Source organism: Globicephala melas, chromosome 4 (assembly GCF_963455315.2).
Source record: "Globicephala melas chromosome 4, mGloMel1.2, whole genome shotgun sequence".
Taxonomy (NCBI): Eukaryota; Metazoa; Chordata; class Mammalia; order Artiodactyla; family Delphinidae; genus Globicephala; species Globicephala melas.
In genome coordinates, this window is record NC_083317.1 from 81,668,307 (window position 1) to 81,693,257 (window position 24,951).

The following is a 24,951-nucleotide window of genomic DNA, read 5'->3' on the forward strand; positions in this document are numbered from 1 at the left end:
GCCCAAGATGTAACTATCTCTGGTTTATAGTCTCAGTTCTGTATTTTTCTTTGCATCCTCTTCCCTGACCCCATCTTCCATTATCCTTTCCTTCCAAAACTTGGCCACTGTAGTCTCCTGTTCAATCTTCAACATCGTGACTGAATGTTCCCTCACCCCTTTGAATGAATGGTTAGAGTTGACTTCTCTCTCTCTTTCCTCCCGCTCACCCTCACTACATTCAACTAATCACCAAAATCCTGTGGACATTTTCTTGTCAGCGAAAATTGTCAGAGACTTTGAAATGAGAAAAAAGACAGCTGGGTATCCGTGCCTAGGGCACCATCCCCAGTTTATGTGAGACTTTCCTTGTTTTTGAGATATTTACAACACTGAAAATTGTAGCACACATCTAGTAATGCAGCTGACCCTTGTCCAGAAAAATGCAAATAAATTGTATCTGGTGAAATGCAATTGATTATTAATGCCCTGTGGATACTGACTTGTTTCGCCCCTAATTGCACAGCCATTTCAGCCTTTCACCACTCCTTATTGCCTACCTACAAGTATGGTCTTTGAATTTTCTTTATAATGTCCTACTGGTTCCCTCATTAACTAATGGGTTAAATAATAACCTTGACATATATTCATTTTATATGTGTATGAATTGTTTTACCCTTTAAAAAAGTATCCTTTAATATACTGAGTATCTCTTTGAATTTGTGCACTTCTCTCCATTGCAATAAGCCTTTCTAGCACAGGTCAGCATCATTTTTGCCTAGCTTATTTTGACAATCCTCTAATTTTACCCTTGTCTCCAGTCTCTCCGTCCTATTCCATTCTCTCCATAGCCAGAGTGCTTTTTCTAGACTGTAATGCTGAACATATTTCTCAACTTTGTAAAATCTCCGGCTCCTAGCATAAAGTTCAACCCTCTTGGCATGATTTGCTTCTCTAGCCTCAGGTTTGGCAGAGCCCTGCAATTCACCAGCCAGACTCAATTCAGTTCTCTGAATTCACTGCCTTCTCTCTCACCTCTGGAATCTAGCACTTGCAGTCTGCTTTGCATGCAACACATTCTGTACACCTGTCTCCACCCAACTCTTGCTTGTTCTTTAGGGTTCATGTCTGTCATCACTTCCTTCCTGAATCCCTCAAGTCTGGGTTGATGCTCCACTTTTGTCCTCCACTAGTAGCCTGTATGCCTTCACCTCTTTACCTCTCCCCTAATAGCACATACCACTGTATTATAATTGCTCTTTAACTATCTCCTCTGCTAGTCTGTAAATTCTGTGAGGGCAGGTGACATGACTAGGTTGTTCACACTATATCCCCAGTACATGGCATAGCAACCAGCATGTAGTAGTCATTCAAGAAGTATTCTGAAAGCTGAGTTCTCTGTATGGTCCCAGGATAACAAACTTCCCTATACAAAGCCTTCTCAAGGACCATGACTCCTCTTGCCCCCACGTTCCCAATGAAAAAAGGACCGGTTATGCTCAAATAGAATGCACTTCAGTTTATTTAGGCTTTTATTTTGTAAAGTCAGAGCAAAATTTTTAACTCATCGGCTTTTTAAATGTGAAACGGTTCCATAAAATGGCCATGCCTAGAGGCGATGAAAGAGGGTTTTGTTTTACTTCTTCTATGACAGAAAAAAGGGAATGGGAGTAGAAAAAAAGCATGAGAAAGAGAAAAGACCAGAATCACGAGAATTGGCTACAGTATACACTGATGGGTCCTACCTATTGCCCAGCCATTCTTTTTTTTTAAATCTCCTGAATTCTTCTTATCCAAGCAATATTAAAAGTTACAGGATAAATTTTGAAAATAGTAACTTTGTAATAAGGCATAGAAGCAGCATAATATAGGTTTATGTCCTGTAGTATTTTACATTCTTTTTCTTCTTTGTTAACTGATGTTTCTTTAGGTCCTCCGTTTGATTTATTCTTAAACAAAGCCCTGAATTTATTATTCCACCTTAAAAAGAAAGAAATTCTGACACATGCTACAACATGGATGAACTTTGAAGACATTATGCTGAGTAAAATAAGCCAGTCACAGAGGATAAATATTGTATGATTTCACGTATATGACGTAAGTAGAGTAGTCAGACTCATAGAGGTAGAAAGTAGGATGCTGGTTGACAGGGACTAGGGAGGGAGGGAAATGGGGAGTTATTCTTTAATGGGTACAGCAGTTCAGTTTCGGAACACGAAAAAGTTCTGGAGACGGATGGTGATAACAGTTGTATAACAATATGAATTTACGTAATGCCACTGAATTGTATATTTTAAAATGGTTAAAACGTAAATTTATCACAATAAAAAGAAATAAAGAAGGGGGAATATATCCTGTCTGTAGCCTTGAAACTGAAGTAACTGGCAGCTACTAGTAGGAACCCTGGACAGACTAGGGTATGTAGAATAGCACTGTTAATGAAGTTGCAAAAAAGAAAAAAAGTGTAAAGTGATTTAGAAGAAACTTATTAGTTAAAGCTGAAGGCTAAAACCTTTCACAAGAATAAAATCCTGCTCTGTATTTAGTAACAATGAAGTGTTCTCTTAAGATTGTCTATAAGAACACCCATTCTTACATATCCTTTAAGAAAAATGTCTTCACTATGAAATCTTACTCAATTCCCAAGTAAGGAAGCAGTACAGAGGCATAGAAAGGAGTTTGGATGCTGGAGCCTGACTATCTGAAACTGAATGCTGGCTCCACTTTGAGGAATTTACCATCTTTTTGCTTTGGTTTCATCTGGAAATTAGGGACAGTAATAATAGCACCTACCTCAGAGAGCCGGTGTGAGGTTTAACTATGTAAAGTACAGTTTCTGGCACATGGGGAGCACAATATTGATGTTCACTATGGTTCTTGTTCCATTGTCACACTCACATCCTGTGTGCAGTGGTGCTCACGGTGGGCTCTGGGACCTTCTGGGGATCCCTGAGACCTCAGGGGGGCTGTGAGGTCAGAACTATTTTCATAATAATGAGATATTATTTTCCTTTTTCAGTCACACTCTCTCACAATTCCATAAATTCTTATAGTGGAATTTCCCAGTGGCTACTATATGCCATTTGATATTATAATAGATTGAAAGCAGAAGCTAAGATGAGAATCCAACTACCATCTACGAAGTCAGACATTAAAAGATTTGCAAAAGTCTCTTCTCATAATGCCACTTTCCTCACAAAACTGTTGGTGGTATGGAAATTACAGTTACTTTTCATAAAAAAAGTTATGTGAATGTGTAATGGTTTTAAAAAAATAAATTAGTATTAAAATTTTTCTCAGTTTTAATTTCTACTATAGTAAATATAGAAGATACAACTCACATAAACAAAAGCCCTTTGAGAATCTCAATAATTTTCTTGGTCCTGAGCCAAATAAGTTTGAGAACCACTGTTCTATTATATATTACGGTGTATGTGTCAGTCTCTTCAAGTAGACTGTATTTGTGGACAGCAATACAATTTTTCTTTCTTTCTTTTTCTCTTCTTTCTTTTTCTTTATAAAAAATTTCCCAGGGGCTTCCCTGGTGGCACAGTGGTTGAGAGTATGCCTGCCGATGCAGGGGACACGGGTTCGTGCCCCGGTCCGGGAAGATCCCACATGCCGCGGAGCGGCTGGGCCCGTGAGCCATGGCCGCTGAGCCTGTGCGTCCGGAGCCTGTGCTCCGCAACGGGAGAGGCCACAACAGTGAGAGGCCCGCGTACCGCAAGAAAAAAAAAAATTTCCCCAGGTATTGACTGACAGCCTTTTTATTTTTATATGTCAGACCATCAGCAAAGCGAATGAAGCTAACATATAGTAGCAGCTACCATTTATTTGGGGCTTAGTGTTTCTTATGCACCGTGCTCAGCCTTTCATTTAACACTCATTAGGTTCTAGAATTACCCCTATTTTATACATGGTGGAAACTTAGAGACATTAAATAACTTAAAGGCATAGATAGCTAATAAATGGACCTGCCAGGACTCAACTCTCTGACTTTAGAAGCCAAGCTCTTAACCATGTCAAAAGAGTGGAAAAATGCAGAGAAATTAGAAAAGCTATAGTTAGGCAAGACAAGTTATTTACAAAGCATGGTTCCAGTAGTCTCTATCAAGTAGCTAGTTTACCTTTGCAAGGGGTTTGTAAGTCTGGTTTTCTCCTGGATATTCACATTGTGACTTGGAACAATTTTTATTTGGTTTAACACAGAGAGCATACTCTCTTATACTAAGGTTAATAAGATCTTTCCTAAGAAGGTCAGCTCCTCAACCAGAATGTATTGCCTCTGTCTCTTAAGGAGGTGAATAGGTGGTACCTCTTAGTACCTTATGTCTCTGAAAGAACTAGTAAGACACAAATTTTAAAGTGTAACATTATAAACCTAACATAACAATATTATAAAAATTGGAGAAATAAAGAAAAAATTACTCTTTCACCTTAACTCAAAAAAGGTTGGTGTACTTCCTTCAATTTTTCCCTCGAAAAATTTTAAACATAACTCGAATTGTGCTGTACTTGAAACTTTGTCTCCTGTTTCTTTTCTCTTACAACTACATCATATATATTTTTCGTATTGATCAAAGAGATTTCGTCACCATCATTTTTAAAAGGCAGCATATATTCTGTCAGTTGATTATTAACTGTAGTTACTCTTGTTATTCGTGATAGTTATGTTCTATATAAAGTCACCATGAACAATGAATTAGTGAATACTGAACCGTTGCTTCTTGGAGAAATATAGGGTTAGGTTTCTGTGAGCCTCTGGACACAACATTTTCATTAACTGATCAATACACAACTTTGCTTTATGTGTGTGTCTGTTTAAAGACACTTTATTGATATACATTGTTGATTCATTGACATTGAACTCACAGCCAACAGCACAATAATTCATGCCTAAATGAAGCTGATTTTCTTAGCACATCATGGCCTTCATAAGAACTCCAGGCAGCACTTCAACACTATGCTTGGGGGCTCTTTTAAATAGAGAAATCACCAACAAAAAGCACACAAATGCAAAAACCAGGGCACTAAATCGACTTCAAGAAAGACACTTGTTTACAGTATGAGCTCTGAAACAAGCAGGCAGAGACAGTCACCTTATTCCACCTCAGCTGGGAGTGTGTACTTCAGACCACTCACATTTTTCACTGCTCTACACATGTTTGCAAATGACCTTTTGTAAAAGTGCTGCAAGTATTGATTTGGGGGTTAAAAATAAATTTTAGTGAGCAGGTGAGTTCACAAATATGGAATCTGTGAATAATGAGTATCAACTGTATTTCCCTATTATTGAACAGTTAGGCTATTTCTTTCTCTTTCTATGAAAATAATGCTGTGATTAGTTTATGCATAAAACTCCTTTTAGGAGTACTTCCTTAGGAACAGGGCTAGTTACAATTTTGATAGATCCTGCTTATTGCAGTAGCTCTTGGAGTAGCTCGTGCCAATTCTTCAATACAAAGTGTTGTCCTAGGACCAGGAGCACCAGCATCACCTGGGAGCTGATTAGAAATGCTGACAAAATCACCCCAGACTAAGTGAATCAGAATCTGGTGTTTAACAAAATCCTCAGGTGATTCCCATGCACATTAAAATTCTGAGAAGCTCTCCTATAAATCAAGGATTCTCAAACTTTACTATGCATTAGCGTCACCTAGCCAGCTTGTTAAAACAGATGCCTGACTCCACCTCCAGCATTTCTGATTTGGAACATCTGGGGAGGGACCTGAAACAGTGCATTTCTGACACATTTCCAGGTAATCCTATGCTCCTGGTTCTAAGACCACACTTTGAGAACCACTGCACTAGCTGGTTCATGAGTAGCTCTCCGGCAGGATTAATGTTTTTAAATTGCTAATGCATCTTATTTTTGTAGAAGGGAGGGAAAATAGAATCAATTTATAGCTCATCAAAAAAAAAAAAAAAAATCCTTCTCACTGTATAGGGCCAGGGTTTGTGGAGGCAGGTAAGCCAGCCAGGATGGTTAGACCTAGTCATGGTTGGTGGGGGAAGGCTACTGTGGATGGATCAACTGAGAAACAGAAAAAGAAGAAAAAGTTTTTTCTCTTCTTATTTAGGCACCTCCCTATAAAAGAATCTATAATTTAAGTACCTGGAAAAATTCCTAATGAATAGTTTTTCATAAATTATATTTTATTAATTACATCCCCAAATAAGAGAATATGGTAAAAAGTGTCAAAGAGATTTTTTTTTTTACTTCGAGTTTCCTGTGGTGAAAAATAATATGTGTACAGCAATGAAAGGATAGGTCCCAAAACAAGGTCCCAAAGCTTAGTGTTTTTAGTCTTTGGCAAATCTTTGGCTATGACTCAGGAATACACTGGAGATTTCTTTTTAGAAGATAGAAGACTTGAGACTACAGTTTCCTCACTCTGAATCTTCATGTCCAGCCCAGTCAATTCAAACACATAATTATTCTCCAGCATAAACACATTTTTGGGAACAAGCCATATGCATTTCAGGTAAATCACGATTACCATTTCATATTGCTTATGAACTTGGCAAAGTTTTAAGGCAGTACAGTCTCCTAGATAGGTACTTCCTTGGAGTGCCTTCCTTTTCCTTAACCTGGGACCCCTTTGCCCTACCTTAATAGTGAGGTTCTCTTGGTCATTCGTCTTTACTTTCCAGGCCTGGTCCAAGGCTATTAGAAACTGGGTGGCTAGCAGCTCTTTGTTTTTAAAACCATTCCAAGTCCTTTTAAATAGTTAGTAGGAAAAAGACAAAGACAATCTGTGACAAAAGCAGTTGACACTAACAGTTAAAAACATTAATCCTGGGCTTCCCTGGTGGCGTAGTGGTTGAGAGTCCGCCTGCTGATGCAGGGGACGCGGGTTTGTGCCCCCGTCCGGGAAGATCCCACATGCCATGGAGCGGCTGGGCCCATGAGCCATGGCCGCTGAGCCTGCGCGACCAGGGCCTGTGCTCCGCAATGGGAGAGGCCACAACAGTGAGAGGCCCGCGTACCGGAAAAACAAAAAACAAAAAACAAAAAACAAAAAAAACCCATTAATCCTGCTGGAGATCTACTCATAAACCAGCTAATGAAGTGGTTCTCAAAGTGTGGTTCTAGAACCAGGAAATAATTGGTGAGTAATTAGTAAAATGCTTAATCTTATACTCAAAGGTGTAAGATTCAGTTAAAAGATATCCTTATCAATGAAGATAACCTTTTGATCAAAGGGGAGCAGGTGATGGGAAGTGAGTGCTGTTTCGATGCGTTATGGTAGAAGCCCTGAATGGAGAAAAGATCATATAAAGGATTAAGAAAACATAAAGTATTATGTGATTAATTTTCTTTCTCCAAGAAATCTACTCTGGTCTCCAGGTCTCTGAGAACACATAAGGATTAGATTAGGACCTAGCTTTGATGATTAACACAAGCAGTATAAAGCAAACGTTCAGTTATTTTTGATTAGACAAACAGACGGAAGGGGTTCTGTTCAAAAACGGCCATACATAGGAGGGGGAGGATGAGGAGGAAGGAGGGAGAACCTGGCAAAACAGTAAAATTTCTTTTCAAATTGGCTCTTGAGCCCCAGCAGCTGCAATATCAGGTGGGTATTTCCCAGGAGTTTTTATGCTTAGCAAAGGTTTAAAATGAGTCTGTAATTTAGGTCTAGCAGTGACTGGAAATATCCGAAGGTATGTTGCATCCGTTTCTTCTTAGCATGCATATATATTTGAATTTGTTATGTGAGAGGAAATAATTGGTGAGTAATTAGTAAAATGCTTAATCTCACTTTAATCAAAAGATTATTTTCTCTAGAAAAAGCAATCATGGCTTTGTGTTTTGGTGGGCTTCATCTCACTAATCTCAAATCTCCCAATTCTCCACGGTTATGCACGTTTGCAGATAGCCTAATGCGTCCCATTAAAGGCAGGAGGGAGAGCTACTAGAAATGCAGGCACAGTGCCTCAGGGGTAATAAGAAGCCTCGGAGGGCTTGTTTGGTAAATTGAGCCCTCTTTAGTTATAGCAACTGTGACAGCCCTCTTTAGGACACTAAGAGTCTGTTTCAGTCTGGGTCTCAGATCCATTCTCTTTGGTTTAAGGTGAAAACTGCTGGCCTGGCTGCCACCTGCCTGGGCAGGTGAGCCATCAGCACAGCCACAGTCTCCCTGGGCTCTGCCTCCCTTTTTCTCCATCACCTTTCTCCACTCCTTTGTCTTTGGCTATTTCCTAAGCCATTCACTTTTTTATTTTTAATTTATTTTTATTTTTGGCTGTGTTGGGTCTGTTGCTGCATGCGGGTTTTCTCTAGTTGTGGTGAGCGGGGGCTACTCTTTGTTGTGGTGCGCAGGCTTCTCACTGCGGTGGCTTCTCTTGTTGCAGAGCATGGGCTCTAGACGCGCGGGCTTCAGTAGTTGTGGCCCGCGGGCTCTAAAGCGCAGGCTCAGTAGTTGTGGCACACAGGCTTAGTTGCTCCGTGGCATGTGGGATCATCCTGGACCAGGGATGGAACCCATGTCTCCTACATTGGCAGGTGGATTCTTAACCACTGCGTCCCCAGGGAAGTCCCAAGCCGTTCACTTTTTATCAACTCATTTTTTCACTTCTCTGGCCTTTTGGAATCCAGAATTTCATGAAAATGTCCTCCTAGTACTGCTCAATTCAGATATGACCCCCAGCCCAGGAACTCACAGTATAAATTAGCATATTGAAGACAATTACTATTGGTCAGTGGGAAGTCCTACATTGCCTTTCCTTAAATTTTTTAAATAATTAAAATTGCAGTTACTACACATTCTCTTAGGGTTTCCCTGCAATACATGATTGCTTTTTGTAAGATGTTTTTAACCACACTGCTACACATATAAGTATTGTTACTAAATGGAACCACTATATGAAATTATTGTAGCTGTTAGGACTAGACATTAGGCCTCTCTGCTTGACTATTATACAAATGAAAAAGGACATAAGAAAAAATTTAGACTGAAAGAAATGAGCATAAAAATGAAAAGGGGGTTTTCTGTTTTATAATTGAAAAAATTTTCTCTGACAAAATCTGCAAATTCAAAACACCAATCCATCAAACAACTTGTTATTTGGAGAACTGTGAAAAGAATAATTTTCAAAGGCTAGCAACTCTCATACAAAATAACCAAATCTTATTTTTTCAAAGCCTAGATATACCAATTATGAATTTAGTGGGTCTTCATTTTCTTATTCACTGCAGTCTTTCATTCTTCATCACACTTCAGCCTGAATTAGAGAATCATAGGAGGTAGTGAGAGATGGACAGAAAGAGCCAATATGATAAGTTTTGCTTCTTCTTTTTTTTCTTAATTTATTTATTTTATTTATTTATTTTTGGCTGCGTTGGGTCTTCGTTGCTGCGCGGGCTTTCTCTAGTTGCGGCGAGCGGGGGCTACTCTTCATTGTGGTACGCGGGCTTCTCATCGTGGTGGCTTCTCTTGTTGCGGAGCACGGGCTCTAGGTGCACGGGCTTCAGTAGTTTTGGCACGCAGGCTCAGTAGTTGTGTCTTGTGGGCTCTAGAGCACAGGCTCAGTAGTTGTGGCGCATGGGCTTAGTTGCTCCACAGCATGTGCGATCTTCCTGGACCAGGGCTCGAACCCATGTCCCCTGCACTGGCAGGCAGATTCTTAACCACTGTGCCACCAGGGAAGCCCCAAGTTTTGCTTCTTAAGAGCACTAATAAAAGTCAGATTAAGGAAAAGTCTACAAAACACAACCAGCCTGAGGTTATTAGATTATCTGTTGCCACATGCCCTATTAGCCCAGACCACCAAATCACTAGTCTAATGGAAGATTTCTCTTAACTACAAAGAACAATGGTCAAGACAACTTCCTCATACAGAGGAAAATCTGAAAGTGATTTAACCTTTCTATGTCGCACCCAGATATCTCCACCTGAAACACTTTTGACGCTTTCTCCTCCTCCACTGTAGCAGCATCCCATGGGGGTTAAACTTCTATAAAAGTACTATGAAAAAATTGGAATAAAGGTAGATTAACCAGATTGCCTTACAAACTGTCACTTGCCCATCTGATGTAGGTAATAACCAGATTTTAAGAATCTTAACAATGTTAGGGTTAGAAAGGACATTTGAGATCACTAAGAACAATTTCTTCATCTCATCTATTACCATCTGATGTAGGTAATAACCAGATTTTAAGAATCTTAACAATGTTAGGGTTAGAAAGGACATTTGAGATCACTAAGAACAATTTCTTCATCTCATCTATTAAAACCAAAGCTGAGGGAAAATTTCAAAAAGCTGAGAGAATTGGAATCTTGCCAAGGATGATCTGAAACTGCTACACTGGCCCTTACAGTCTTAGTACAATTCTTCTTCCATTGCATCATTGTCTCTTACAGCAGGTAAATAGAAAACATGTTGATTTTATCCATTTTAATATAAGTAACCTTTTAGATAAAGAAAGAAGGCAGGTGAATGCATAACAGATCCTCATTAAAAACTTTACTATACACTAAGGCTTCAATTCGCCCTCTGTTCAAGGAGGTGCATGAGAATCTCCTGCTAAAGTGTAAAAAGCAAAAGGAGTCTGCAGTATTCCCTACACTGATGGTTCTCTGCCCATTTCATCTGAATGCTAGAACACATCCTCCTTGTTAACTATCCCTCATCACGCAGTGATTCTCAGTTGTGACATTGTGGAAGGACACAACCCCTTACCCCCACTATACATAAACACACATACTTAGAAGGATCTATCCTAATAGGGCAGCAAGCAAAGTTTGAAAAAGTTTCCCAAGCACCATCCCTGCCCTGGCCTCCATCCAGTGGAAAAATCACTAATCCAAAAAAAAAAAAAGTACTCATCCAATAAACAAACGTTTATGAAGTGTCTACCCTGTGCCACAAACAGGGTATAAAGTGCTTAACAAGAGTTAACACTAGGGCTTCCCTGGTGGCACAGTGGTTGAGAGTCCGCCTGCCGATGCAGGGGACACGGTTTCGTGCACCGGTCCAGGAAGATCCCACATGCCGTGGAGCGGCTGGGCCCGTGAGCCATGGCCGCTGAGCCTGCGCGTCCGGAGCCTGTGCTCCGCAACGGGAGAGGCCACAACAGTGAGAGGCCCACGTATCGAGTTAATACTAAATACTCACTCTGAGTTTTAGTACTTAGAAGCTGCTGTCTTTATATACCCAAAGTGCCTGGCATGGTCAGCCACCATCCCCTCAGTTTGATGGCTCCTTAATCTCCTTGAGGAATCTATATCTGCACATAAACCAAATGATGAAAAGGTCCCTTTTTGATTTTACCCCACCCCTACTCTCTGCTCCCCTATCTTTATTTTTCTCCTTAACATTTATTAAGTTAATAATAAACATAATTTACTTATTCATTGTTTGTCAGCCCCAATAAAATAAGCCTTCAAGAGAGCAAGAATTTTTGTCTATTTTTTCTCTTGCTGGGTCCCCAGTACCTAGAAGTATAGTAAATGCTCAATAAATATTTGTTGATTAAATGAATGCCAACACTTCTACACCTGCCAAGTCCATTTGATATATCCTCGCTTCTACCCTGGTCTCCCCACCATTCCCTTCAATCATTCTCCCATGTCCAGTATATTGGCCTCTGTCCTCTACAGAGGACAGAGGACCTCTACAGGTCCTTCCTGTCAGCTACATCTAGGCAAAGTACAGCCAGCCTGGGCACCATGATTAGCTAACACATGATGATTTTCATTCACCTCACCCTCTTATCTTCCACTGCACCTGCTGCACCAACACTTAACCCTATATTACTCCCATTGTCCAACTTATCTTACTGTTTGTCCAGTCCAGAGCATTGCTAGAGAAGATTTAGATTCATGCTAGACTGGACCAATCTCAATGCATGGTAGGACTCAATGCTCAAAATTCATGGTATACAGAAGAAAGAGAATGGGATTAAGAATTAGAACTGGGGGGACTTCCCTGGTGGCGCAGTGGTTAAGAATCCGCCTGCCAATGCAGGGGACACGGGTTCGAGCCCTGGTCTGGGAAGATAGCACATGCTGCGGAGCAACTAAGCCCGTGCACCACAGCTGCTGAGCCTGCGCTCTAGAGCCCGCGAGCCACAACTACTGAGCCTGCGTGCCACAACTACTGGAGCCCGTGCACCTAGAGCCTGTGCTCCACGACAAGAGAAGTCAACGCAATGAGAAGCCCGCGCACCGCAACGAAGAGGAGCCCCCGCTCGCCGCAACTAGAGAAAGCCCGCTCGCAGCAACAAAGACCCAACACAGCCAAAAAATGTGTAAAATTAGAAGAAAAAAAAGGGGGAGCATTAATTAAAAAAAATAAGAATTAGAGCTGGGTTTAAAAATTGCGTATAATGTACACTACCTGGTGTCTGGCTGAGTCAGCAACCTTTATGAGGCTGTTTTCTCATCTGTAAAATGGGAGTGGTAGTATTCACTTCATATCTTGAGGATTATATTTGAAATGAAATAATGTACGTGAAAGCTCCTAGCAGATTTACAGGCATGTAAAAGTTGCTTAGTAAGTGTTAGCTCCTTCTCTTCCTTTAATTTAACATATTTCACTAACCTCTGATGATGCCCTCACTCTTTGAAAATGACTAACATCTACTTAGCAAGAAAATCAAAACTTTCTGGTATGAATCTTAATTTTCTTCTTTTCTCTCCTTTCCATATCAGAATTCTATGTCTTCACTCATCCTGTCTCCCGATTCAGAAATAATGTCCCTCTTCTTTTGTAAGACTAACCCTCTATCCATACCAATAGTTTTCATCCCTGGCTGCACATTAGAATCATCTGCGGAGCTTTTGAAAAATGCAGATGTCTGGCCCCCACCACAGACCAATTAAATATGAATCTCTGGAGGCGGGAGCATGGCATCAATATTTTTTTTAAGTTCCCTGGTAGTGTGCCAAGACAAGTCAGTGGGGGAAAGAACAATCTTTTCAACAAATATTGCTGGAACTAGATATCCTCATTCAAAAGAATGAAGTTGAACCCTTCCTTATACCATTGACAAAAATTAACTCAAAATGGATCACAGACCTAAATGTAATAGCTAAAATTTTAAAACTCTTACAAGAAAACATAAGAGTAAATCTTCATAACCTTGGGTTAGGCAAAGCCTTCTTAGATATGACACCAAAAGCACAAGCAACAATGACAAAAAATAGATAAACTGAACTTCATCGAAATTAAAACATTTGGTGCTGCAAACAATATCATAAAGAAAGTGAAAAAGACAACCCACAGAACAACAACAAAAAAATCACAAACCATATACCTGATAAAGAACTTGTATCCAGAATATATAAAGGACTCTTAAACTCAATAATAAAAGGATGAATAACCTACTTTTTTAAATGAGCAAAGGATCTGAATAGATATTTCTCCAAAACCACAATGAAATTCCACTTTAAACTCATTAAGATTGCTCTTACCAGAAAAATGGATAATAATAGTTGTTGATGAAGATGTGGAGAAACTGAAACCCTCATACATTGCTAGTGGGAATGCAAAATGGTGCAGCTGCTTTGGAAAATGGTTATTGGAAAAGTCTGAAAATATTAAACATATAGTTATCATATGACCTAGCAATTTCACTCCTAGGTATATACCCAAAAGAAATGAAAACATATGTTTACACAAAAACTTGTACACAAATGTACATAGAAGTATTATTCATACAGTAGACAAAAAGTGGAAAAAACCCAAATGTCCATCAACCAATGAATGGATAAGTAGCATGTGGTATAGCTATTCAATGGAATATTATTCGGTGATAAAAAGGAACGAAGCACTGATACATGCTACAACATGGATAAACTTTGAAAACCTTGTACTAAGTGAAAAAAGCTACAGTTGCCCCTCGAACAACATGAGTTTGAACTGTGCAGGTCCACATATACTCAGATTTTTTTCAATAGTAACTACCACAGTACTATACAGTCTGTGGTTGGTTGAATCCAAGTATGTGGAAGAACTGCAGATACAGAGGATGAGTATAAATTACACTCAGATTAACCCCCCCCTCACACATTGTTCAAGGGTCAACTGTAGTCACAAAAGACCATACACTGTATAATTTCATTTATAAGAAGTGGTCAGAATAGGCAAGTCTATGTGTAGAGAAAGTAGATTAGTGGTTGCCTAGGGCTGATAGTTGAGGGGAAATGAGGAGTGACTGCTAATAGGTATGGGGTTTCTTTTTGCAATGATGAAAATGTTCTAAAATTGATTGTGGTGATGGTTGAACAACTCTATGAACATATGAAAAACCACTGGCTAGGAAAGAGAGACAGAAAGTTCCCCAGGTAATTCTAATCTTAATGTCTATTTACAGAAACCAATTTCTGAACCACAACACTCAAAGTGTATATGGTATTTTACCTTCCAGATTCCTTAGGGGTAAAGATGGCATCTTCTAATTCTTTCTCTCTCCCATATCCTTAAGGAATAATAATGGACACAGAGCAGGAGTATGATATCTTTTAAATGACTTTTTTTAAGTAAAAGAGTGTTCTTGGTGAATGGTTTTTTTAAAATTTTAATCAAAATTGTAAAGAGTCAGGCTGCCACCTGGCAGAACTGATCATCTTGGCTATCTTGATTCATTTAAATGCCCCAAGCAATTAATTCAGCTATAGCACATAGAGAGATGGTAAGCAGACAGTGCAAACCAAACTGACCGGTTCTGCCATTCAAAGTATGGTTGTTTCACCATATAACAGTGGATGTGGCCGCTGGCCCTTAGGAACTATTCTTTTGACAGCTCCCCAGGACACAGCTCTGGTTTGACTGACTTTGTTTACTAAATAAATTAATTCCTACTTCTGGAGTAGCTTCAATTTTTAAACAGAAAGCCATCTATTGACAGTCACTGATACACAGGATTTTATTGTTTGATATTAAACAATTAAGAGTTATTGTTTTTTTCCCTACAAGTACACCATACATGAAAATAAATATAATCTAGAATACAGCCACTAGGAGTGGAGAGAGGGGGAGATTCTATATCCACTCTGTGCCTTAAAGGGATAGCTTTACTTTAATAAAACCAAAAGGCAAACTGTATTTCTTTCATGGAAATTAAGCTCTCTTTGGCAAAATGTATATAAAAGAGTCTGATGAACATTTCCTAAGATGAGTTTAATTATGGAAACACATTTTTTAAAAAGTCATAAGGATTCAGTCTTTTGATCTAGCAGTGACCTAGTAGACTTTAATAATTTAAACTAACTTCGAAATTGCTATTTTCAATAGAGGCTCTGAAGGTACATACACAAAAAATGCTGAAATAAGTCTAGATGTTTACAAATATAGGGAATTTTGTCATTTATTCAACCCAGCAGATTAAAAAGTAGCAAAATATGACACCATAGTTATCTGAGCATAGGACAAAAATCTGGTTTACAATCAGGCAGAAGTTTTCCCTTCTATAACTCTAGTGAGTTCAAATGTACTCAGGAAAACAAAATGAATGAGGGGAATGTCAGATGAGAAATAAAAAGAAAATTCTAAATCCTCAGGTAATTTTGAAATGAAATGAGTTTACAGTTGGAAGATTCATTAATAAGAATAATTCAAAAGATAGCATTAGGACCATAATTTAGAAGTCTTGTTTCATGAGGAGATTATAATCTGAAAATCTCAAAACTAAGAATTGATTATACAAGGTAAACAAGACAAGGCTAAATGATAAAAAAATAACAAGACATTTTGTGTTCTCTCTCACTAGAAAGAACAACCGGGTACATGCTGCTGCTAGACTATAAACTGCTCTAAGTGAGGCAGTTGGAAAATGCTATTAGATTATATGGGTTGAGGAGCTGCCCCAGGGGTAGAACATGTCACAATGTCACATCCCTCTTCTTTACTACCACAACTTTCACCAGAATCAACCAGAGCCTTGGAAAACAAATTCAGTCACAAAGACTAACTTTCTGTTAAAACTCCAAGCAAACTATCAAACCAACTTAATACCTGGAACATATCAGAAGTTTTCTGTGTTCCCCAGACACAGTGGAATAAACGATTTTCAGTGGGAAGTTCATCTTAGAAAAATGCTCATGAGCATTTCTAGGCATATAATTATGGGATATACTAAGAAACCACTTCTTAGTTTTCATTAGGGGATATTTAACAAATCAGAATTTAAGGATAATTCCCCTTTTGCCTCTGGTGCAGGCTTTAGGTTTTTGAAAACGTAAATAAAATGTACAGAGTGACATAAAGAGCTATAAATATGTATACATATACGACTACAGCTCCCATAATAAAAGCTTTTGGGAAGAAAAAAAAAGATTGAACTGGTATTCATCTTCCCCAAACTGCAATCCCAAGATATTGACTGTTATACAATTATGAAACAAAGGCAAGGTCAAGGGTGAGAAACAACAGAAAGGACGGCAGAAAGGAAGACAAGTGCTCATCAGGCTAGAACCTGCTCTGTCTAGCTGGCCCGGCTTTCTCCAGCACCTTTCTGGTACCAGTTCTGGGCTTCTCCTGTAATACAATTCACATCATCGCTCAGAGGGATGAATCTCCCTTTAAGGAAAGCCAAGCCAGCATCCAGAGGTAACGTGCAGAACCGTAAATGAAAAATGTCCACGTCTAGCAGGCAGACAAGCAAAGGAAAATCAGCTGTCAGTTTCAGAGGCTCCTAGCTGTAACGGGGTTTCAGGTTTCTCTTTGCTTCTGTCTGTCTCTCTCATCGTGTCTCCTTCAATAATATCAGTTTTCTAATCACCTCAAATCACAAATACATTCTCCATCTGTCCTTGTGAAATAAATGCTGATGAAACAGAAAAACAGTGCGATACTCACAACAATGAAGAATTCCTACACATGCCGTTCCATTTTCTTGCTTTAAAAAGATGTAAGGTTAATTTAAAAAGCCTTGCAGAATTAGAAAAATAAGGGGGAGGGGGATTCTACCCACACAATCCTCCCTCCCACCGCAAAGGAGCCCGAAGGCTTGCTGACGTCACAGATTCATGAATGGATGTAAATTGGGCTGGTTTAGGATTCCGCACAGACTTCGCTGTGGTGTGTGCTGTGAAAAAGAAAGGGAGGGTCCAGAGCAGCCCCGGCCAATAGACTTCAGGCAGTCATGGCCTGCCTTCTTTCAGAAGGAATCTGGTCACAGAATAAACAGAGCCCACCAATCAGGGCGTCTGCCAATGCCTTAGGACAGACTGGCAGCCTGAGGAGGGAGGGTGGGTGTGTGTGTGTGTGTGTGTGTGTGTGTGTGTGCGCGCGCGCGCGTATGTGTGCGTGTGTGTGCAAGCGCTGCAATAGTCCTGAAAACATTATTATTACTACTGAATGAGGGAATCAGAATTTTGGTGAACTCAGTGCATGCATATAGAAGATATCACGATCTTTTATTCATTAGAGCTATTTTCTTTAACCCTTTTCTTGCTGTTCAACAATGTGCCTGATCTGATGTGATAAAAACAAATCAAAGTCACAGAGTTTCTAAAACTGATGTCCAGTAGACAAGTATGCCCTGCACACCAAGACTTGTAAAAGCAAAATAGTAGAGAAATAATAATGGGAATAACAACCTAGCGATTAAGGAAATAGGTAAGAAAATATTACATAAGTGTAATTGTCTGGTAGAACAATATCACCTTGCTGACATTTGCGATGAATCAAAAGTGGGTGTGGAAGAGTAATTTACTGCTACATTTAAATAAGGTAGGACATTTCCTCATTGGTTTATTAAACTTCTGACATTCAATTAAGATGCAGCTCCAAAAGAGCTGTTAATGTTTCTTTGAGCTAATTTTTGTTTTAGTAAGATGTCTTATTACTAATAACAAAACAGCTATAATTAAATTCACCCAAAGAGCTCATGATATTAAAAAAAAATTTCTTATTTAAAAAATTTTAACAGCTTTATTGAGGTGTAATTGCTATACAAAGAACTACTATATTTAATGTGTACAATTTGATAAGCTTGGAACTATGCAAATACCCATGATACCATAATCACAGTCAAGGTAGTAGAAATATCTATTTCCCAGAGTTCCTCATGTTCCTTTGGGTTTTTTGTTATTGCTGATATTTTTGTTAGTTTTTGTGGCAAGAACATTTAACATGAGACCTACTTTCAGCAAATTTTGAAATGCACAATAAAATACCGTATTGTTAGCTATAGGCACTATATTGTACAGCAGACCTCTAGAACTTATTCATCTAGTATAACTGAAACTTTATACCCATTGAATAACAAGTCCCCATTTCCCTCTCCCCTCAGGCCCTGGAAACCACTATTGTATTCTCTGCTTTCATGAGTTTGACTATTTTGGATAACTCGTATAAGTGGAATCAAGCAGTATTTGTCTTTTTTGTGACTGGCTTATTTTACTTAGCTTAATGTCCTCCAGGTTCATCCATGTTGTTGCAAATGGCAGAATTTCCTTTTTAAAGGCTGAACAATATTCCATTGTACATACAGTATATACATTTTCTTTATCCATTCATCTGTCAATGGACACTTGGGTTGTTTCCATATGTTGGCTACTGTGAATAGTGCTGCAATAAATATGGGAGTGCAGATATCTCCTTGAGATCCTGATTTCAATTCTTTTGGATATATACCCAGAAGTGAGATTGCTGGATCCTATGGTAGTTCCATTTTTAATTTTATGATAAATCTACATACTGTTTTTCATAGCTGCTGCACTATTTTACAATCCCATCAAAAGTGTACAAGGGTTCCAATTTCTCCACAACCTTCCCAACACTTGTTATCTTTTTAAAAAATAATAAACCATCCTAAGAGGTGTGAGGTGATATCTCATTGTGGTTTTGATTTGCATTTCCCTGATAATTAATGATGGTAAGCACCTTTTCATATACCTATTGGCCATTTGTATGTCTTCTTTGGAGAACTGTCTGTTCAAGTTCCTTACTCATTCTTGACATCAGTCTTGGCAATAATTTCTTGAAATGACACCAAAAGCAGAGGCAACAAGAGCAAAAATAGACAAGTGGGACTATATCAAACTAAAAAGCTCCAGTCAACAGAATGACAAGGCAACCTACAGAGTAAAAGAAAATATTTGTAAACCAGATATATTGTCTGATAATGGGTTAATTTCCAAAAAATACAAGGAACTCATACAACTCAGGAGCAAAAACAAAACAAAACAACCCTCCCCAAAAAAACAACAAAAAAACTTGTGACATTGTTTACTTTTTTTTTTAGCTTAGTATCGTCAACAAAATTTTTAAAATTTTATTGGAGTATAGTTGAATTACAATGTTGTGTTAGTTTCTGCTGTACAGCAAAGTGAATCAGTTATACATATACATATATCCACTCTTTATTTTAGATTCTTTTCCCATATAGGTCATTACAGAGTTATTGAGAAGAGTTCATTTTTTACTCTTCATTTTAAATTTTTTCAAAGTTACACAGAAATGGAGATTAATATAATTTATTGCCCTGTATCCCATCATTTCACTTCACAATTACCAATACTTTACTAATACTGATCATAACTTTTTTGAACTTGGGGAATGACCTTAAATCCTTGAAACTGGAACAAGGTGGTTAATATAAGGCCTTGGTTATAAGGTGTCCAGTGACCAAGAACATTCTGAACAGATATCTGCTCTCTCTCTCAATCAGATTATTTGTACAGCTGAGAGAAGGAGAGCGGTTGCCTGTTTCTATGTGGTTATAAAGGGTTCAAACCTGACACTAGTAAGCACTGCTCACTGCTTACCCCACTTGGGGGAAAAAAACACCCAACTTCCCAGGACTATTTTATACACAGGAAAGATGTTCAGTATATTGTTCTATATATTCAAGCAATAAAATATCACTGGCAAACAACATATTCAACAAATTTCTCTAAAGGAGCTTATTGTGGTATGTCACTATGGAAAAGATAGACCAAAGAAATTTACCCATGCGAGATGGGTGTGCTCAGGACCAATGTAGTACTGGTACATTCCTAGTAGGTCTGAGTGCACCACACTAATCTATATCAATCAATATGTCCATGTACCAGGATTATTTTAGAACCCACAAATGGAAAGAAGATGAATATACATCTCTGTTTCCTTCAACAGCAATCAAAGCCAACCAGGATACACTGGAAGAATTGGATTTATTAAAAAAAAACAAAGAACAAACACTTCCAAATAATACAGACTAACTAATACAGGCAACCTCTTTGTGGAACATGTCAATAAGATGGCCAAATCTGTTACAGAAGCTAACATGTTGCCTGTAAGGTTTGAGAGCAACATCACTACTCAATCAAGGATCAGGGTAGGTTTCTGAAGCAATTCAACAAAACAGAGTATATAAATGCTTCTAATAACAGCCACCTAAGATATTGGTTTAATATGTAATCTGGCAAATAAAAATTAGCTGGCTCTACAGACTTGCCATTTTAGTAAGATGAACTTAGTCTGGGTTAGCATGCCTCCGTAGAGCACAGAAATACCAACTGGGCCAATAAAAACTTCTCTATGTCAAACATCGTGGGAAATCATTGGGAGGATAAGCTGTATCCCCAAATTACAGAAACTGCACAGGTTATTCTTCAAGGAGGCCAATGTTGTTTTAGGGACAGAATTTGGAAGGTAGGGAAAGGGGGCCATGAAAAATGTACATCCTAGAGCAATACTTCCTGAGAACTTCTTGTGATGATAGAAATGTTCTATACTTTGCACTGTCTCATACATTAGCATTTGAAATGTGGCTAGTATGACTGAGGAACTGAATTTTAAATTTTATTTAATTTAAATTGAAAAATAAATAGTCACATGTGGCTAGTGGCTACTGAATGGGACATTGCACCTCTAGAGATATTAAGCCAAGTCCCATAGTCACAAGTAATTTTTTATTTCAGCACGTGGGCATACTAAGTGTGGAGTACTACAAAGCCATTATCAAGGTGAGTAAGCTCTTTAAAGAACCAAATGAACCTCTTCAAATTTCAATAATGACTAGAAGATGACTGGTCTCCTTTCCCAAGAAGATATTCAAAACTCATTGTTAGGAAAAAATTTAAGAATAGAAGTTAAGGTACAATTATTCTGGCATAAAAATATGAGCTATTCTAGAGTTGGTTTTGTTCTTGAGGAAAAAAAATGTGTTTTTTTTAAAGGAAAATGACTCAGTTAAGCCAGAACCTAAGAGAAGTTAAAGTATTATGATCCAGTGACAATTTTTGTCATAAACACCAAGAAAAAGAAAGAGTATGATGACCTCAGTGCTAATGCATGAAGATTCAGATTTCCTTCACAGGCACCAATGTGGTTAGAAGCTAGTAAAGAGATCTGGGTTCAAATCCTGACTCTGTTATTTATTAGTTATGTAAGTTCAGGTAAACCTGAGTGTCAGTTTCTCATTATTAGAGGGAGGATGAAATGTACAGTGTGGGGAATATAGTCATTAATAATGTAACATCTTTGTATGGTGACAAAGGTGGTCAAAAGGTACGAACTTCCAGTTATATGATAAATAGGTACTAAGGATGTAATGTACAACATGATTAATATAATTAACACTGCTGTATGTTATATATGAAAGTTAAGAGAGTAAATCCTAAGAGATCTCATCACAGGGGAAAAATGTTTTTTCTTTTTTTTCTTTTGTATGTATATAAGATGATAGATATTTACTAAACTTATGTGGTAGTCATTTCATAATGTATGTAAGTCAAATCATTATGTTGTACACCTTAAATTCATACAGTGTTGTATGTCAATTATATCTCAATAAAACTGGAAGAGGAAAAATAAAGTGGGGATAATAGGCTATGCCTATTACGTGAAAGTTAAGTAAAATAGCACATGTAAAAACTTCAGTACAGGGACTTCCCTGGTGGCGCAGTGGTTAAGAATCTGCCTGCCAATGCAGGACACATGGGTTCGATCCCTGGTCCGGGAAGATCGCACATGCTGCGGAGCAACTAAGCCCGTGTGCCACAACTACTGAGCCTGCCGTGCCACAACTACTGAAGCCCACATGCCTAGAGCCCGTGCTCTGCAACAAGAGAAGCCACCGCAATGAGAAGCCTGTGCACCACAACAACAAAGACCCAACGCAGCCAAAAAATAAATAAATAAATTTATTTAAAAAAAAAAGATTATCATACTAAGTGAAGTAAGCCAGACAGAGAAAGACAAATATCAAATGATATCGCTTATATGTAGAATCTAAAAAAAAAAAAAAAAAAGATACAAATGAACTTATACGTAAAACAGAAACAGACCCCACAGACATAGAAAACAAACTTATGGTTACCAAAGGGAAAAGGGGGGGGGGACCTGAAACTAACACAACATTGTAAATCAACTATATTTCAATAAAAATAAATTAAAAAAAAAATAAAGTCAGTGACTTTTATCAATTTTTACTATATATCAACTATTATGCTAAGGGCCCCATATAAATACCTCAATTAATACAATGATTTGAGTAGGTATTTTGATCCCCGTTTTAAGATTTGGAACGTGAGACACAGAAAAGCTAAATAATTTGAAATCACAAAGCCAGTTTAAAAAAAAAAAAGGGCAGCAGTTTCCAGAACCTATGCTCTCATTATACTAGTCTGTTTGTAAGAGAAAAATAACTTGACTGGGACTCTCAAACAAAAAGCATCCAAACAACTGGATATGTTTTCAGAGGAATATGTATAATCAACCATTTTAAAAGTTATGCTACAGTAGTTATTGAAGAAGTCCATTTTAAGGGTACGATCCACAGGCCTGTGAATAATCCATGGCCTGGCAGCCTGATCTGTGACAGTGGTAAGAGCAATAATAGGCAAATGAAAAAGAAGCTGTTAGAATTTATTTCATGAAATGAATTGTTCAGGACCACCCAGGCAGACTATATGCACAGAGGCCTAGGAAAAGAGGCACCCGAAATATTTATTTATTTATTTATTATTATTATTATTATTATTTTTTCGGTACGTGAGCCTCTCACTGTTGTGGCCTCTCCCGTTGCGGAGCACAGGCTTCGGACGCGCAGGCTCAGCGGCCATGGCTCACGGGCCCAGCCGCTTCGCGGCATGTGGGATCTTCCCAGACCGGGGCACGAACCCGTGTCCCCTGCATCGGCAGGCGGACTCTCAACCACTGCGCCACCAGGGAAGCCCCGAAATATTTATTTTTGATGGACTCAGATATTTGACATATTTGTTTTAAAGAATCAAAGTTGTTGTTGGGAAAATAAGAATTTAACAGGTCTCATATATACATATATATATGTATATGATCTAAAATATGACACAAATAAACCTACCTACAAAACAGAACAGACTCACAGACATAGAGAACAGACCTATGGCTGCCAAGGGGGAGGGGGTGGGAGAGAGATGGATTGGGAGGTTGGGGTCAGCAGATGCAAACTATTATATACAGGATGGATAAACAACGAGGTCCTACTGTATAGCACAGGGAACTATTTTCAACATCCTGTGATAAGTCATAATGGAAAAGAATATGAAAAAGAATATATATAATATAACATATATATACCCAAATCACTTTGCTGTACAGCAGAAATTAATGCAACATTGTAAATCAACTGTACTTCAATAAAAAATTAATTTAGTAGGTCATGACTATCATTTTAAAAATTAGATGAAATAGAACAGAAAATAGTATATCCCATGTGGTGAAGTTAAGTATATTGTTTCAAGAAACTTGTTATATATATGTAATGGGACACTATAAAAGCTATGCTTCCCACTGTGAGTTGTGGTACAAAAACTTCAAAAATCACTATTCAATGATATATACATACAATACATATCTGTTTCTTGTTATTTTTTTATGTCCCATATTATATACCATGCCTTTTGTGCTAAAATATCTTCTTTACGTAGTTGTGCTCTTTCAGAGGTTTGGATATCTAATTTCCAAAAATAATCATTGGGAACAAATCTGGTCCTAGACATTCTTTGTAAAAAATTTTGTCCTTCACTTTACAATTTACAGAGTATTTTAAAATAGGGTATATGTTAGTCTCATTTTATATGTGAGAAAATTAAGGTTCAAGAAGATGGGCTCATCTAATCCAGCTCTATCTAAACTCTGTAACCTACTGACATACTTTTAAATTCTATCCATTACCTCTTGTCCCTCCCCTATTAAAGATCTGTCTACGATCATTCAATGACTAAAATTTAAAATGAGTTTAAAAAGTGAAAATGCAAAGATGAAAAGGCCAGTTTGTAGTATCAAGGAGCTTTGCTAAGATGAATAACAACACAAAATGGTGAAAGTGCTAAGTTAGGCAGGAATGCTTTACTTGAGGTTGGAGAACAATACCAGAAGGAAGTTAACTAACATTTGGGGGTAGGAATATTCTTCCATGCATGGGAGTTTTCTACATAATGCAAAATGTTTAGCAACCCCCCCTCCCCCATGCCTGTAACAGCCCTAGTCTTAGCCATAGCTAAAAATATCACCCATGTTATTTGTCTCTGTAGGCACTAGGGGATTGGGCTTCACCCAGTTTGAGGCCTACAGGTTAGGCTACAGAGTGGTGCTCTCTGCTGCCCTCTGTTGACATAGAAAGGTAAGATCAAGCCCTTAGCTGAAAAAAATGTGTCCTATCCCTTGGAGAAAAATGTCCCAAGAACAGCCTGGTGTTGAGGCTCAGTGAGAGTTCTGGGAATGTGGGGTGAGGCTGAGTAAAGGCTGGGAGCCACTCTTCCTGGTCCAGACTATAGCCAGTATTTGTCATTTGCTTGTCTTTGGCAAGTTGGCATGTTTGTAAAGGGAATAAAGGCTTGTCTTATACAAACACACCTTGTCCTTATGCTGCAGTTTGCCCAGGGCTTGAACCAAGCCTTCTTCTCTTTCTGATAGAATGATCATTTTGAGCTGGGTGGTTACAGTCAGTTATAAAAGTAGGTAAACTTGAAAGGGGAAGATTTGAGGAAACTGCATATGAGCAAATAGGACAATTCTTCCAAGGTAGTTCTTATCAAATGTAAAACTGGT

General features: G+C 38.4%; 1 protein-coding gene across 4 annotated transcripts in view; it reads right to left on the bottom strand.

Annotated features, from left to right (window-relative positions):
* The window catches only part of MAP3K13 (mitogen-activated protein kinase kinase kinase 13), a 169,993-nt gene that overhangs the window by 84,250 nt on the left and 60,792 nt on the right, over positions 1–24,951 (bottom strand). The window contains exon 1 of one of the 4 annotated variants that reach the window (XM_060298317.1): positions 16,786–16,979. The exons of the other annotated variants lie outside the window; for them this stretch is intronic. The gene's annotated coding sequence lies outside the window, so the exon portion shown is untranslated. Of the gene's footprint in view, positions 1–16,785; positions 16,980–24,951 lie in introns of those variants that run through there. 4 annotated transcript variants of the gene reach the window in all.